General features: G+C 42.9%; 1 long non-coding RNA gene across 1 annotated transcript in view; it reads right to left on the reverse strand.

Moving 5' to 3' along the window:
• Positions 1–10,798: 10,798 nt before the first annotated feature.
• Positions 10,799–15,757, reverse strand: part of LOC126418459 (uncharacterized) — a 92,824-nt gene continuing 87,865 nt past the window's right edge. The window contains exon 2 of the long non-coding RNA XR_007575849.1: positions 10,799–11,095. This is a non-coding gene — a long non-coding RNA (uncharacterized LOC126418459). The remainder of the gene's footprint in view (positions 11,096–15,757) is intronic.

The following is a 15,757-nucleotide window of genomic DNA, read 5'->3' on the forward strand; positions in this document are numbered from 1 at the left end:
ACTGTGCGACTGTGAAACTGTTGCATTCATTTGTTGCAGTTTATGTGACAAATTCTTATGTTTTAATCACTTTTTTGGGAGTGATTATCACGTCCACAAGGAAACCCAAATCGGGCAAGGTAGAAAATTCTTTTTACCCATTCGCCAAGTGTACAAGTTAGGTGGGTCGACAACATATTCCTGTCATGTGACGCACATGCCGCCACCAGTGTCGCATAGAATATATCAGACGTGTTTTCCTGTGGAGGAATCGGTTGACCTATGACCGTGCGATCAAATGTTTTCGGTTCCCATTGGAGAGGCACGTCCTTTCGTCTACTAATCGCACGGTTTTGCAGTGCGGTCGCAAAACAGACACTAAATTTATTACAGTGAACAGAGACCTCAATGAAGGAACGGACAGATCATAACTTTGCGAAAATAAAGAAAGTAAAATATTTACTCGAAGGAAGACTTGAACCAAGGACCTCTCGTTCCACAGGTGCTCACGTTAACCACGGGACCACGGCGCTCAGCGCTCATGTTCTCCTTGATGTTGCATATGTTGCGCATGGACTACTCAGTTTGTATATTTTGCTTATTTTTTTCGTAGTTCCACACAACTTCTTCCTGTTTTCTCGATTGATCTGTGTTCAGTTTTTCGAGGCCTATCCACTGTGCCAACTTATAACTAAATCTGAGGGGAGTGCGATGGGGGGGTTCCCTTGTTAGCCACACACCAGTCTCTGGGGGAACTCTACAGTTACTACATATGGGAATGGTCCATCTTCCTTCATTTTTCTCAAACGAGCAGAAAAGGTTGTTCTCGTTCAAGTTTTGCTTTCATTTGTTCGTATTTCCCGAAAAACATTCGATTAGCCACCACGTTGTTTGCGAACTGAATGGACCTTGCACCATATATATGTCATTCAAAGTCAAGAATGCTCTCTGAACGCGACACTAAGACCCAACACAGCAGTTCAAACGTTTTCAGGAATGTGGTATCTTCGACTGATCTCCCTAGGTCCCTGATTTATTAGCCATAGAGCATGGCAGGGGTGCGATGGGAAGACGCACACTTTAATACCAGTTTCCAGTCATTAGTCTTCATAAATTACACCGCATCACTTTGAGGCATAGCAAGAAATTTCTCGTTGTTGTTGTTGTGGTCTTCAGTCCTGAGACTGGTTTGATGCAGCTCTCCATGCTACTCTATCCCGTGCAAGCTTCTTCATCTCCCAGTACCTACCGCAACCTACATCCTTCTGAATCTGCTTAGTGTATTCATCTATTGGTCTCCCTCTACGATTTTTACCCTCCACGCTGCCGTCCAATACTAAATTGGTGATCCCTTAATGCCTCAGAACACGTCCTACCAACCGATCCCTTCTTCTAGTCAAGCTGTGCCACAAACTTCTCTTCTCCCCAATCCTATTCAATACTTCCTCATTAGTTATGTGATCTACCCATGTAATCTTCAGCATTCTTCTGTAGCACCACATTTCTAAAGCTTCTATTCTCTTCTTGTCCAAACTATTTATCGTCTATGTTTCACTTCCATACATGGCTACACTCCATACAAATACTTTCAAAAATGACTTCCTGACACCTAAATCTATACTCGATATTAACAAATTTCTCTTCTTCAGAAACGCTTTCCTTGCCATTGCCAATCTACATTTTATATCCTCTCTACTTCGACCATCATCAGTTAGTTTGCTCCCCAAATAGCAAAGCTTCTTTAATACTTTAAGTGTCTCATTTCCTAATCTAATTCCCTCAGCATCACCCGACTTTATTCGACTACATTCCATTATCCTCGTTTTGCTTTTGTTGATGTTCATCTTATATCCTCCTTTCAAGACGTTATCCATTCCGTACAACTGCTCTTCCAAGTCCTTTGCTGTCTCTGACAGAATTACAATGTCATCGGCGAACCTCAAAATTTTTATTTCTTCTCCATGGATTTTAATACCTACTCCGAATTTTTCTTTTGTTTCCTTCTCTGCTTGCTCAATATACAGATTGAATAACATCGGGGAAAGACTAGAACCCAGTCTCACTCCCTTCCCAACCCCTCGACCCTTATAACTGCCATCTGGTTTCTGTACAAATTGTAAATAGCCTTTCGCTCCCTGTATTTTACCCCTGCCACCTTCGGAATTTGAAAGAGAGTATTCCAGTCAACATTGTCAAAAGCTTTCTCTAAGTCTACAAATGCTAGAAACGTAGATTTGCCCTTCCTTAATCTAGCTTCTAAGATAAGTCGTAGGGTCAGTATTGCCTCACGTGTTGCAATATTTCTACGGAATCCAAGCTGATCTTCCCCGAGGTCGGCTTCTACTAGTTTTTCCATTCGTCTGTCAAGAATTCGCGTTAGCATTTTGCAGCCGTGACTTATTAAACTGATAGTTCGGTAATTTTCACATCTGTCAACACCTGCTTACTTTGGGATTGGAATTATTATATTCTTCTTGAAGTCTGAGGGTATTTCGCCTGTTTCATACATCTTGCTCACCAGATGGTAGAGTTTTGTCAGGAAATTTCTCAACTCTCAGAAAGTGTTGGGTTACATCCTGTAACAAATACAGGAGTATGCTTGTGAGTGTCACACCTTATACTGATGATGATGGACATCAGTTCCAAATGGGATAAAAGTTTAATCATTAGTACCCAACATGTGACGAACGTCTCCAGTAATATTGATAAATTTCAAACTGGTGCGTCATGATGCATAACATTTTCTATCTCTGTCAGTAAATGATTATACGCACTAATTTTATTATCTAGGTAAGATGGTTCAAATGACTCTGAGCACTATGGGACTGAGGTCATCAGACCCCTAGAACTTAGAACTACTTAAAGCTAACTAACCTAAGGACATCCATGCCCGACGCAGGATTCGAACCTGCGACCGTAGCGGTCACGCGGTTCCAGACTGTAGCGCCTAGAACAGCTCGGCCACCCCGGCTGGCATCTTGGTAAGAGACCAGACGAAAACCAGAGAATAAATTTATGAAGAAACATTATTCAAAAATTTGCTTCTGTACTGAAACTTATGACTCATTTCGCTATTGAGATGATAGCTAAATTAGCGAAACAGTCAGTAACTGAACGAAGGCAGTAGTACATTACTGCATGGTAAAATTTATTCAGTCTTTTGTAAAACACGTTAATTTACAGTTTTGAAAAAAGAAAGGAGAGTTCTTGAAAAAACAATGGAATAATGTTTAAAATGTTTAAACTACAGAAGAAACAAAAAGGTTTATAACATAGTAGAGCTTTCTGTTTCTTGGATCTGGCAGAAGTCTGCTCAGCCGGTATGGAAGTTCACGGATATCCCCCAGCGGTCTTGTAGCGCCTGGTCCCCAGCAGCTCCATCGCCCGCCACCGGCTGCAGCTGCTCCTGGTTGGTGGCACCTCCGCTAGGGACCGCTGGTGGCGGCGCGTCAGCAGACTCCTGCGGCACCGCGGCCACAACCTGCAGACAAGTGCGACAAGTCGCTACTGAAACCAACACCAACGCCTCTTCATTTTGCAGTCACCGTGCCTTGAGGAAAATCAAGACGCGTTCATAGGATTTATCTATCTAGAACAAGCGTTCGACAATGCAAAATCGCGCAAGATGTTCGAAATTTTCAGGACAGTAGGTGCAAGCCAAAAGGAAAGATGAACAATACGTACAAGAATCAAAAGGGAAAATGTCAGAAGGGAAGACCAAGAACAAAGTCTTCGGGTTAGAAAGTATATAAGACCCACGTAACCTCAACTCCCTACTGTTCAATCATTAAATCGAAAAAGCCGTGATAGAAATAAAAGGAAGATACAGGAGTGGGATGAAAATTCGGGGTGCAAGCATATCAATGTGTGGCGAAATAAATAAAAAAAAATTTATTGATTTTTTGAAAAGATAAAAAATTATGTACATGGAACTGTAACTTTAGAATTTTTGAAAGGCTGTTTTACAGACTGTATTGACTGGCTTGAATGCGGACAAATTCAGTGCTGTGTGAAATTTGCCTGTAATATAATTTACCATTCCGATTAATTACATTTTTGAATTCTATGTCATTGTTGATTAAATCAGAGTTCTCACCTTAGACGTAGAATTAGTCCTTCTGCCGCAATATTAATTCATTAGTCGCTACCGATGTTCTTCTCTTTGTTGACCGTGTGTATCTTCCTGAGTTGGCATCGGTTCACTTCACGAAGACGGTGGGAACCAAGGAATACAATGCTACGTCGCTTTAAATAATTCTTGTAAAACTTAGATACTTCTATTTTTTATTCACAACACAATAAGACTTGCTCTACTCGTCGCACAAACCACAAATACACTCCCGGAAATGGAAAAAAGAACACATTGACACCGGTGTGTCAGACCCACCATACTTGCTCCGGACACTGCGAGAGGGCTGTACAAGCAATGATCACACGCATGGCACAGCGGACACACCAGGAACCGCGGTGTTGGCCGTCGAATGGCGCTAGCTGCGCAGCATTTGTGCACCGCCGCCGTCAGTGTCAGCCAGTTTGCCGTGGCATACGGAGCTCCATCGCAGTCTTTAACACTGGTATCATGCCGCGACAGCGTGGACGTGAACCGTATGTGCAGTTGACGGACTTTGAGCGAGAGCGTATAGTGGGCATGCGGGAGGCCGGGTGGACGTACCGCCGAATTGCTCAACACGTGGGGCGTGAGGTCTCCACAGTACATCGATGTTGTCGCCAGTGGTCGGCGGAAGGTGCACGTGCCCGTCGACCTGGGACCGGACCGCAGCGACGCACGGATGCACGCCAAGACCGTAGGATCCTACGCAGTGCCGTAGGGGACCGCACCGCCACTTCCCAGCAAATTAGGGACACTGTTGCTCCTGGGGTATCGGCGAGGACCATTCGCAACCGTCTCCATGAAGCTGGGCTACGGTCCCTCACACCGTTAGGCCGTCTTCCGCTCACGCCCCAACATCGTGCAGCCCGCCTCCAGTGGTGTCGCGACAGGCGTGAATGGAGGGACGAATGGAGACGTGTCGTCTTCAGCGATGAGAGTCGCTTCTGCCTTAGTGCCAATGATGGTCGTATGCGTGTTTGGCGCCGTGCAGGTGAGCGCCACAATCAGGACTGCATACGACCGAGGCACACAGGGCCAACACCCGGCATCATGGTGTGGGGAGCGATCTCCTACACTGGCCGTACACCACTGGTGATCGTCGAGGGGACACTGAATAGTGCACGGTACATCCAAACCGTCATCGAACCCATCGTTCTACCATTCCTAGACCGGCAAGGGAAATTGCTGTTCCAACAGGACAATGCACGTCCGCATGTATCCCGTGCCACCCAACGTGCTCTAGAAGGTGTAAGTCAACTACCCTGGCCAGCAAGATCTCCGGATCTGTCCCCCATTGAGCATGTTTGGGACTGGATGAAGCGTCGTCTCACGCGGTCTGAACGTCCAGCACGAACGCTGGTCCAACTGAGGCGCCAGGTGGAAATGGCATGGCAAGCCGTTCCACAGGACTACATCCAGCATCTCTACGATCGTCTCCATGGGAGAATAGCAGCCTGCATTGCTGCGAAAGGTGGATATACACTGTACTAGTGCCGACATTGTGCATGCTCTGTTGCCTGTGTCTATGTGCCTGTGGTTCTGTCAATGTGATCATGTGATGTATCTGACCCCAGGAATGTGTCAATAAAGTTTCCCCTTCCTGGGACAATGAATTCACGGTGTTCTTATTTCAATTTCCAGGAGTGTACTAACAATATGGCTGCCTATCCGCACACACCAAAAATTACGTCCATCCCCTACAAGGTAACAATCGAAAGTGTCTCTTAACTCCTTCTTGCAGTATGAAACAAAAGAGAATGCAATATGAACATTACAGAGATTATATTCTACATCCCTCTCAATTTAATCTTTGGCGCAGCTTTTAAGGTATTGTGTATCTCTGCGTCGGAATGCGTCATTACAAATGATAACACTTGCTACTGATGACACTGGTATCCTCACTGAAACTGAAGAAGTATTACACGGTCTGTTGAATGGAATGAAGAGTCTTCTGAGCACAGAGTATACATTGAGGGTAAAAGTAGATGCAAGTAATGATGAGGAGCAGAAATGAGATTAGGATGAACTTATCAAAACTGAGGACCACGAAGTAGAGAACGCTGCTACACTGCCGGCCGCTGTGGCCGAGCGGTTCTAGGCGCTTCAGTCTGGAACCGCGCTGCTGATACGGTCGCAGGTTCGAATCCTGCCTCGGGCATGGATATGTGTGATATTCTTAGGTTTAAGTAGTTATAAGTCTAGGGAACTGATGACCTCAGATGTTAAGTCCATGGGACTTAACATCTGAGGTCATTTAGAGCCATTAAAGCCTGCTACACTGGAAGCAAAATAACTCATGACCGATGAAGTTGGGAAAATATAAAAAGAATAGTACAGGCAAAGAGGTCATTTCTGATCTAATGAAGTCTATTAGTATAAAAATCGATGTGAATCTGAGGATGAATTTTATAAGAATGTATATTTGGAGCACAGTATTTTATGGAAATCAACCACAGACTCTGGTGAAACTGGAAAACAATAGAATCCGAGCGTTTGAGATGTGGTGCTGCAGAAGGATATTGAAAATTAGTTGGACTGATAAGATAAGAAGTGGCAATTTTCTCCGAAGAATTGGCGAATAGAAGAACGTGTGGAAAATATTGACAAGAAGAGGCAACACAATGACCAGACATATGTCAAGACATCAAGAAATAGCTCCCATGGTACTTGAGGAAATGTGGAGGTTAAAAACTCTTGGGAAACGTGAAGATTGATGTATCTCTAACAAATAATGGAAGACTTTCGGTGCAAGTGTTACTCTGAGACCAGAGGTTAACTCAGGAGAGGAATGCGTGGTGAGCCGCATCGAACCATCGAGAAGACTGATGACCACAGAAAAGTCTTAATACGGAATAAACCGAAAGATGGTAGAACTGGACACATTAAATTTCGTTTGTAGACTGACCTGATCCAAGCCGCCCGGGGTGGCCGAGCGGTTCTAGGCGCTACAGTCTGGAACTGCGCGACCGCTACGGTCGCAGGTTCGAATCCTGTCTCGGGCATGGATGTGTGTGATGTCCTTAGGTTAGTTAGGTTTAAGTAGTTCTAAGTTCTAGGGGACTGATGACCTCAGAAGTTAACTCCCATTGTGCTCAGAGCCATTTTTTGATCCGATCCAAGCAATATCATGTGGATGGAATATTTCTTGACTTGAGAAAAGCATTTGATTCAGTACCAAACCAACACTTATTGACAGTAGTATGATCGTGCGTGACATCAAATTTCTGCCTGGATTGAGGACCTCTTGATAGGTAGTAAGCCGCATGTTATCTTGCGTAGAAAGTCATGGAGAAATGCAGCAGTATCGTACGACTGTCCCAGTGAAGTAATTTCAGACCTTTTCTGTTCTGCTGTGTGTCGATGGCCTACCAGACAATAACAATAACCTCAGACTTACTGCATGTTTGAAGTTATTGTTTCATGAAGCACAAATACTCTATCAAATCTTGATAAGATTTCAAATTAGTGCAAAGACTGGCAAGTTCCTCCAAAAGCCAGATATGTAAAATTATGCAGTGAATCACAATTGTCATCAGTTAACTGTTACAAATACCTAGAGGTGCAACAGTTTGTAGGAATATGAAGTGGAAAGACCACATTCGCTCAGTAATAGGTACATGCACTGAGTCTACAAAGGAGGTTGGCTATAAAATTCTAGAGAGAACTATCCTAGAATATTGCTCACGTGTATGAGATGTATGTAAAATAGAGCAACAGTATCCTAATATATAGTACATACAATATATCCATGCAGTAAAATATACAAATAAAGGCAGAACAGATTTGTTTGACGAACAGGAAAGTGTCACTGATTTGATGAGGATACATGTACAAGTAGATGCTGACGCAGATGAGCCCTTACAGGATTCAAACCGATTTGGCCTATCTCGAGGTGCTGGTAGTTTTACAGTGTCTTTAAAAAATATCTCATATCCTACCCCCTACTGCTACATGTGTGAAAGATCTCTTGCGCACATCGTTTGGTGGAGATCGCTTGCTGAAGCCTCCACATTCATCATGCTTGGCCTCCCAGATCCCCAGACCTTAGTCGTTGTGGTCATTGGTTGTGGTTTTATCTGAAGTCGCAAGTCTACCATGATAATCCGACCTCATTAGGGATGTTAAAAGACGTCATATGACGGATATTTCTCACCATACCTACTGATATGCTGTCCAATACTGTTCACAACATAATCCCTCGACTGCAGGTATTGTTCATGACGGCCGACATGGTGAGTATTTGTTATAAATAATATAATCTTTTCTACCCCATTGCTGTGGAAGATGAGATAAAGTGTTTAGGTCATCACCTCCGGATAGCTGCAGGAAACGTTCTACAATGTCGCAAACTCTTCCAGTTTCCATATATTATGATGTGTTCCACATTTTCGTCAATGACGAACATCGCCTCTGTGTTTTAATTCTACAAATCTGTGTATTGTCGGAGCTGCACAGTTTACACTGTGCCATGTTTAGGTTTCTGTGAGAGCCAAATGATCAAAACTTTTTAATGTCAGTTTAGCAGCTGCCACAGACCTCGAAGTCATGGTAAAGAAACAAAGTGTATAACGGTGTACAAAGCTGTAGTCATGCACTGCTTGGATGTGTTACAACAACAACAACAAAAAGCAATGTATTAAACTGCTTATGAAGGACCAGTACAGAAACTGACTCTTGTGATTGGTAGTCTATTGTATATAGTCTTCCTTCAGTACAGTCAACTAAAGTTCATACTGGTCTGTGCAACCTACTTACACCACTGGCTGCATGGTCCAGTGGAGCGATACCTGTATATGTATATGTGCCATGTCAACATGCAGACAGTATTTGTTTTCTGATGTATCAGAAGAGAGAGATGAGGTATAATCTTACAAGGAGTGGTCTGACTGGTTAAAGTTTGGATGCAAATAGTTCTCCAAAAACTATATACATATATACTACATATTTATTTATGTATTATATATATTAAGGAATAGGAGTATAAAAACACGCCTGTATTCGCATACAAAGTTGGTCGAAATTTCGAAGCAATCAGTGAAGTACTTTCGGGAGTTAATGATTTTGAACAAATGAACATTTACATTCTTTTATAGATTCCTGCTATAATTATGATATGCTTATTTATATGTGTATTTATATACCATATGTCACTCCAGTAGATACACTATATGATCAAACACATCCAGACACCGCCCAAAAACATATGGTGCATTGTGCTGCCACTTATTGCCAGATACTCCATATCAGTGACCTCGATAGTCATTAGACATTGTGAGAGAGCAGAATGGGGCGCTCCGCGGAACTCACGGACTTCGAACGTTGTCAGGTGATTGGGTGTCACTTGCGTCATACGTCTGTACGCGAGGTTTCCACACTCCTAAACATCCCTAGGTCCACTGTATCCGATGTGATAGTGAAGTGGAAACGTGAAGGGACACGTTCAGCACAAAAGCGGACAGTCTGACCACGTCTGTTGACTGACAGAGACCGCCAACAGTCGAAGAGGACAGTAACGTGTAATAGGCAGACATCTATCCAGACCATCACACAGGAATTCCGAACTGCATCAGGATACACTGCAAGTACTACGATAGTTACGCGTTAGGTGAGAATAATTGTATTTCATGGTCGAGCGGCTGCTCATAAGCCACACATCACGCTGGTAAATGCCACACGACGCCTTTCTTTGTGTAAGGACCGTGAACATTAGACGATTGAACATGGGAAAACGTTGTGTGGAGTCGGTGCACAATGTGCCAATCGGATGGCAGGGTGTGGGTATGTCGGTCGAATGCCCGGTGAACGTCATCTGCCGGCGTGTGTAGTGCCAACAGTAATATTCGGAGGCGGTGGTGTTATGGTGTGGTCGTGTTCTTCATGGAAGGGGCTTGCACTCCTTGTTGCTTCGCGTGGCACTGTCACAGCACAGGCCTACATTGATGTTTTAAGTATCTTCTCGCTTCCCACTGTTGAAGAGCAATTCGGAGATGGCGATGGCATCTTTGAACACGATCGAGCACCTGTTCATAACGCACGGTCTGTGGTGGAGTGGTTACATGATAATAACACCCCTGTAATGGACTGGCCTGCACGGAGTCCTGACCTGAATCCAATAAAACACCTTTGGGATGTTTTGGAACGCCGACTTCGTGCCAGGTCTCATCGGCCGACATCGATACCTCTCCTCAGTGCAGCACTCAGTGAAGAATGGACTGCCATTCCCCAAGAAAATTTCCAGCTCCTGATTTAACGTACACCTGCGAGGGTAGAAACTGTCATTAAGGCTAAGGGTGGGCCAACACCATACTGAATTCCAGCATTACCAATGGAGGGCGCCACGAACTTGTAATTTTCAGCCAGGTGTCCAGATACTTTTGATCACATAGTGTTTATAATAACTTGCGCGTATTCTAATGCAACGTTGTGTCAGAATTTGAAAGGAATTAATGAAGAACTTTCTTAGATATACGATTTTGAACAAACGAACTTTCACATTTATATTGACATAACTGTCAGATTGGTGAATTACAATGCAAAATTTTCCATCTCCTTCAGTGAATGCTTAGGGATTGTACAGTCAGACTAGACGGAAGTTCTGTAAGAAACATTATTCCAAAATTTGTTTTTATGTTTTAACTTATCATTCATTTTGCTGTTGGGATAACAGTTAAATTGGTAAAACATTCCTTAGCTGAACGAAGCCAGTAGTACTTTTTCGGATGGTAAAGTTTATTTTTTCTTTTGTAATACACGTTCATCTATAATTTTGGAAAAAGAAAGTTTAGCTCTTGATAAAGCAGAGCTGTGTGTTTCTTGGACCTGCCAGCCGTCTGCTCAGCCGCTGTGGAAGGAAATTGACGCCCCCCAGCGATCTTGCAGCGCCTGGTCCCCAGCAGCTCCGTCGCCCACCACCGGCTGTACCGGCTCCTGGTTGCTGGCGGCATCTCCGCTAGGGACCGCTGGTGGCGGCGCGTCAGCAGAATTCTGCGCCATTGTGGCCACAACCTGCAGACAGAGCGACAAGTTGTTGTTGAAATAGACGCTGCTACCTTCCGGTTTCTCAATCATTATGTGTTAAGAAAAATCAGGATATATTTACAAGGCCTGTCGACCTAGAACAAGCATTCAGCAATGTAAAATGGCGCAAAATTCTGAGAACAGTAGCAGGAAGCCAGAAGGAATCAAAAGGAAAATGAGGATGGAAGAAGAAGAATGAAGTACTTCAATTATAAATGGTGTAACGCAGTGATGTAGTCTTTCATCTACACTGTTCAATCTATACACAGAAGAAAGCAAGGATGGAAACAAAAGGAGGGTGTGAAAGTATATCAGCGATGAGATTCGTTAATGACATCGATATCCTCAGCAAAATTGAGAAAGAATTACAGTGCCTGTTAAATGGGATGATCAAACTTCTGAACATAGAGTATGGACTGTGAGTAAACGGAAGAAAGACGAAAATAATGAACAGCAGCAGAAATGAGAATAACGATAAAGTTTACATAAAAAAGTGGGGACCAGGAAGCAGAGGAAGTGAAGTAATCCTGCTACCTTGGAAGCAAAATAACAAATGTTGGATAAAAATGTTCAAATGTGTGTGAAATCCTATGGGACTCAACTGCTAAGGTCATCAGTCCCTAAGCTTACACACTACTTAACCTAAATTATCCTAAGGTCGAACACACACACCCATGCCAGAGGGAGAACTCGAACTTCCGCCGGGACCAGCCGCACAGTCCATGACTGCAGCGCCTTAGACCGCTCGGCTAATCCCGCACGGCAGATGATGGATAAAGCAAGGAAATTATAGAAAGCGTGCTAGCAAAAGCAAAACATTCTACTAGTATAAAAAATCGGCTATAATTTGAGGAAGAAATTTCTGAGACTCTACGTTTGCAGCAGAGCGCTGTTTGGAAGTGACGCATAAGCTATGGAGAAACTACAAAGTAATGCAACAGAAGGCTTTGAGTGTGGTGGTGTAAAAAGATGTTGAAAATTAGTTGAACTGATAAGACGAGAAATAAGGTCGTTCACTATAGGATAGACAAAGCTAGGAACATGTGCAAAATTTTCTCAAGAAGAAGGAGCACTGTGATTAAACACTTATTAAAGTATCAAGAAATAACTTAAATGGTACTTGAGGATATGTACAGGATATAAATTCTAGGGAAATATTGGTATACATGCATTAAACAAGTGACCACGTTGCTGCAAGTGGTGCTCTGAAATGAAGAGGTTAAAACAGATGAGGAATTCGTGGTGGATCACATCATACCAGTGAGAAGACTAGTGACCCAAAACAGTCTGTTACCCAAAAATTGTTAGAACAAACCGGTTTAAATTTTCTTTGTAGTTAAACCCGATATAAGCAACCAGGTAGATGAGAGATCTTTCGACTTCGGAAAAATGTTTGATGCAGTAACATACCATCGCTTATTGACGAAAGTACAGTAGCATGAGTTATCAAATGAAAATTTTACCTGGACTGAGAAACTCTTGGTAGAGAAGATGAGCAACTTAATCTTGGATAGAGAGTCATGGAGAGATGCAGAAGGATCTTTATGATTCCCGCAGGGAAGTGTGCTGGGACCCTTGCTGGTAATATGTGTGTCAATGGTGTGCCAATGTTAACAGGAACCCCATATTTTCGTAAATGATGCAGTTATCGTCCAAATGTCCAGAACTGTAAAACTGCGCACTAAACGCAAATTTCAATGAAACACAGCTGGAATCAAACAACTCTTATAATTACTACAAAAACTGTTTGAAAAAAGCTTGTCAAATATTCCGTCAGTTATTGATAAAATTCTAGGATTATCGCATAGACTGGATATTTCGCTAAATGTCCACATATGGAACATTGTACACCAAACGCAAATTTCATTGAGTCACAACTAGAATAACTTATATAAATATCAATGTGTGTGTGTGTGTGTGTGTGTGTGTGTGTGTGTGTGTGTGTGTGCGTGTGGCCGGCCGGGGTGGCCAAGCGGTTCTTGCCGCTACAGTCTGGAACCGCTCGACCGCTACGGTCGCAGGTTCGAATCCTGCCCTGGGCATGGTTGTATGTGATGTCCTTAGGTTGGTTAGGTTTAAGTAGTTCTAAGTTCTTGGGGACTGATGACCTCTGACGTTAAGTCCCATAGTGCCCAGAGCCATTTGAACCATTTTTTGTGTGCGTGTGTGGGGCGGTGGGTAGCAGTTAGCAGAGATATGAAACGGAATGATCAATGATCATATAGGCAGAGACACAGATGAGCCAAGTGATGGACTTAGTTTCGTTGCTGATAGGATATTAGGAAAAAACAATGAGTCTACGAAGGGGACTGCCTATAAAACCCTCGAGATACTACATTAGAATTTTGTTCATGTGTATGGGATCCATACGAAATAGCAGTTATGATGGTTGTGAAAAGTATGCAAACAGGCACTGAACCAATTGTCATATATTTGTTTGAGCAAAGCGGAACTGTCTCTGATTTGCCGAGAATAGATGTAGATGTAAATGCAATGTAATAGATGTAGATAAGCCAACATAGTATTCAGCCGATCTGACCCCTGTCGAGATGCTGGTTCTTCTATAAGGTGTATAAAATGGGTTATCCCATATCCTAATAGGAGGTGGTACAGATCAAAACTAGAAAAAAAAGTTCTATAATTATTAGTCTGGAAGCAACTGTTTGTTGACAAAGATCAGTATAGAGTTGTATAAGCTGCCTTCCTCTTGACGTTCCTTGCTGATTTCTTATCGTTCCTGTTCGCCTCTTTACTGAGTCTTCCATGGATGCAGCTGTTCCAGAAAGGGCTTTAAACTGTCATCTACATCAGCTATTTCGTACATATCAATTTGAGGTTGTGCTGGCAGCAGATGGAGATCGAGTTTGTAGTGTCATTAAGAAACGAGGAGCCAAAGGTATAATGATTTCAGAACAATAAGTTTGATGAGCCATTTTCCGAAACAATTTCCAAAAATTATTCGCAAAAGAATCTACAAAGTTTGTGAAGGAAGAATTGTACCTATCAATGTTTCGGTTCAGAAATACTGCCGGTAATCAAGAGGTTTTGGTGTGCATTCAGAGCTTATTCCCTAGGTGCAGACATGTATTGTGACGTTTGTGCCTGTTTCATTATGAGAAGACCTTTGATAGAGTACAAGGTTACGAGGTGGCTGAGGTGCTAAGAAGCAGTGGGGTAGATGATACATAATTAACGTCTATTGGAATGAGTTGTGAGATTAGGAAAAGAGAAATCTGGCATATTAAAGATATGCCGAGGAATGAGACGCGGCTGTGTTATATTGCCACCGATGTCTAATCTTTATTCGGAATATTTCCTGAAAGAAGCCCTTGAAAATGTGGAAGGAGGGATCGTCGTGATGGGGAGCAGCTGAACAATATTCGCTACGCTGATGACACGTAATAGCGGCTGACAGCTTAAATAGTCTCCAACATCTTGTATCCTAAATCAAGGAAAGTACTGAGCATTATACTTTAGAACTGAACATAAATAAAACAAAAGTAATGGTCGTCGCCAAGAAAGACATACCAAGCTGTTATCTAAATATTAACAGTAAACTTATTGCGGAAGTGAACAAAAATTCGCATATCTTGGAAGTAACATTAGCAACCAAGGGGATAAGTCGCAAGAAATTGAAGTTCGCATTGCCGGCCGCTGTGGTCGAGCGGCTCTAGACGATTCAGTTCGGAACTAAGCGGCTGCTACGGTCGCAGGTTCGAATCCTGCCTCGGGCATGGATGCGTGTGATGTAGGTTATTTAGGTTTAAGTAGTTCTAAGTCTAGGGGGCTGCTGACCTCAGATGTTAAGTCCCATAGTGCTTAGAGCAATTTGAAGTTTTTGAAGTTCGCGCTGAACAAGCCAAAGACAAGTTTTGTAAAATGCCTAATGTGTTCAAGAGCCATCATCTTACAGTCTACACACAATTAAGGTTTCTCCGTTGCTACACATTTCGCATCCTTTTCTATGCAGCTGAGGCCTGGACTTTGGCCGAGTCGACGGGTGAATGATTTGAGGCTTCGAGATGCGGCTGTACAGGAGACTGCTGAGAGCGACAGGGACAGATAAAGTGACTAACAATGGCATTATCCGCAAGATGGAGAAATAAAAAGAATCCCTAAACACAGAAAAATGCAGAAAACTAGAATATCTTGCTCATGTAATGAAGGATGGAAGCAAAACATTCTTGAAAGGAAGATACCTGGTAGAAGAGGTCGAGGAAGTAGAAGAAGAAGATCCTTTTTTGGAAACATAAGGACATGGACTTCATACATGAGCGAAGAACTTTTTCGAACAAGCACAAGTGATATAGCGATGAAGGTCACCAACATATGGGACGGACAGGCAGCAGAAGAAGAAAAAGAATTAAGTTTCTGCATTTGCTGAAGTGTTCACTTTCACAATTCTAGGCATTTGAAACCATTGGCCAATCTTTGTGTCACTTGGAAATATTATCAACATCTGACTTGATATTTGTACAGCACTGTTAAGAAAGTATTTCATTAGGTTCAACTTCATCGCAGGTGAAAAGTATGAGATTACTGAAACTCCCTGGCAGATTTAAACTGTGTGCTGGACCGAGACTCGAACTCGGGACCTTTGCCTTTCGCAGGCAAGTGCTCTACCATCTGAGCTACCCAAACACGGCTCAG

The sequence above is a fragment of the Schistocerca serialis genome, chromosome 9 (genome assembly GCF_023864345.2).
Source record: "Schistocerca serialis cubense isolate TAMUIC-IGC-003099 chromosome 9, iqSchSeri2.2, whole genome shotgun sequence".
Taxonomy (NCBI): domain Eukaryota; kingdom Metazoa; phylum Arthropoda; class Insecta; order Orthoptera; family Acrididae; genus Schistocerca; species Schistocerca serialis.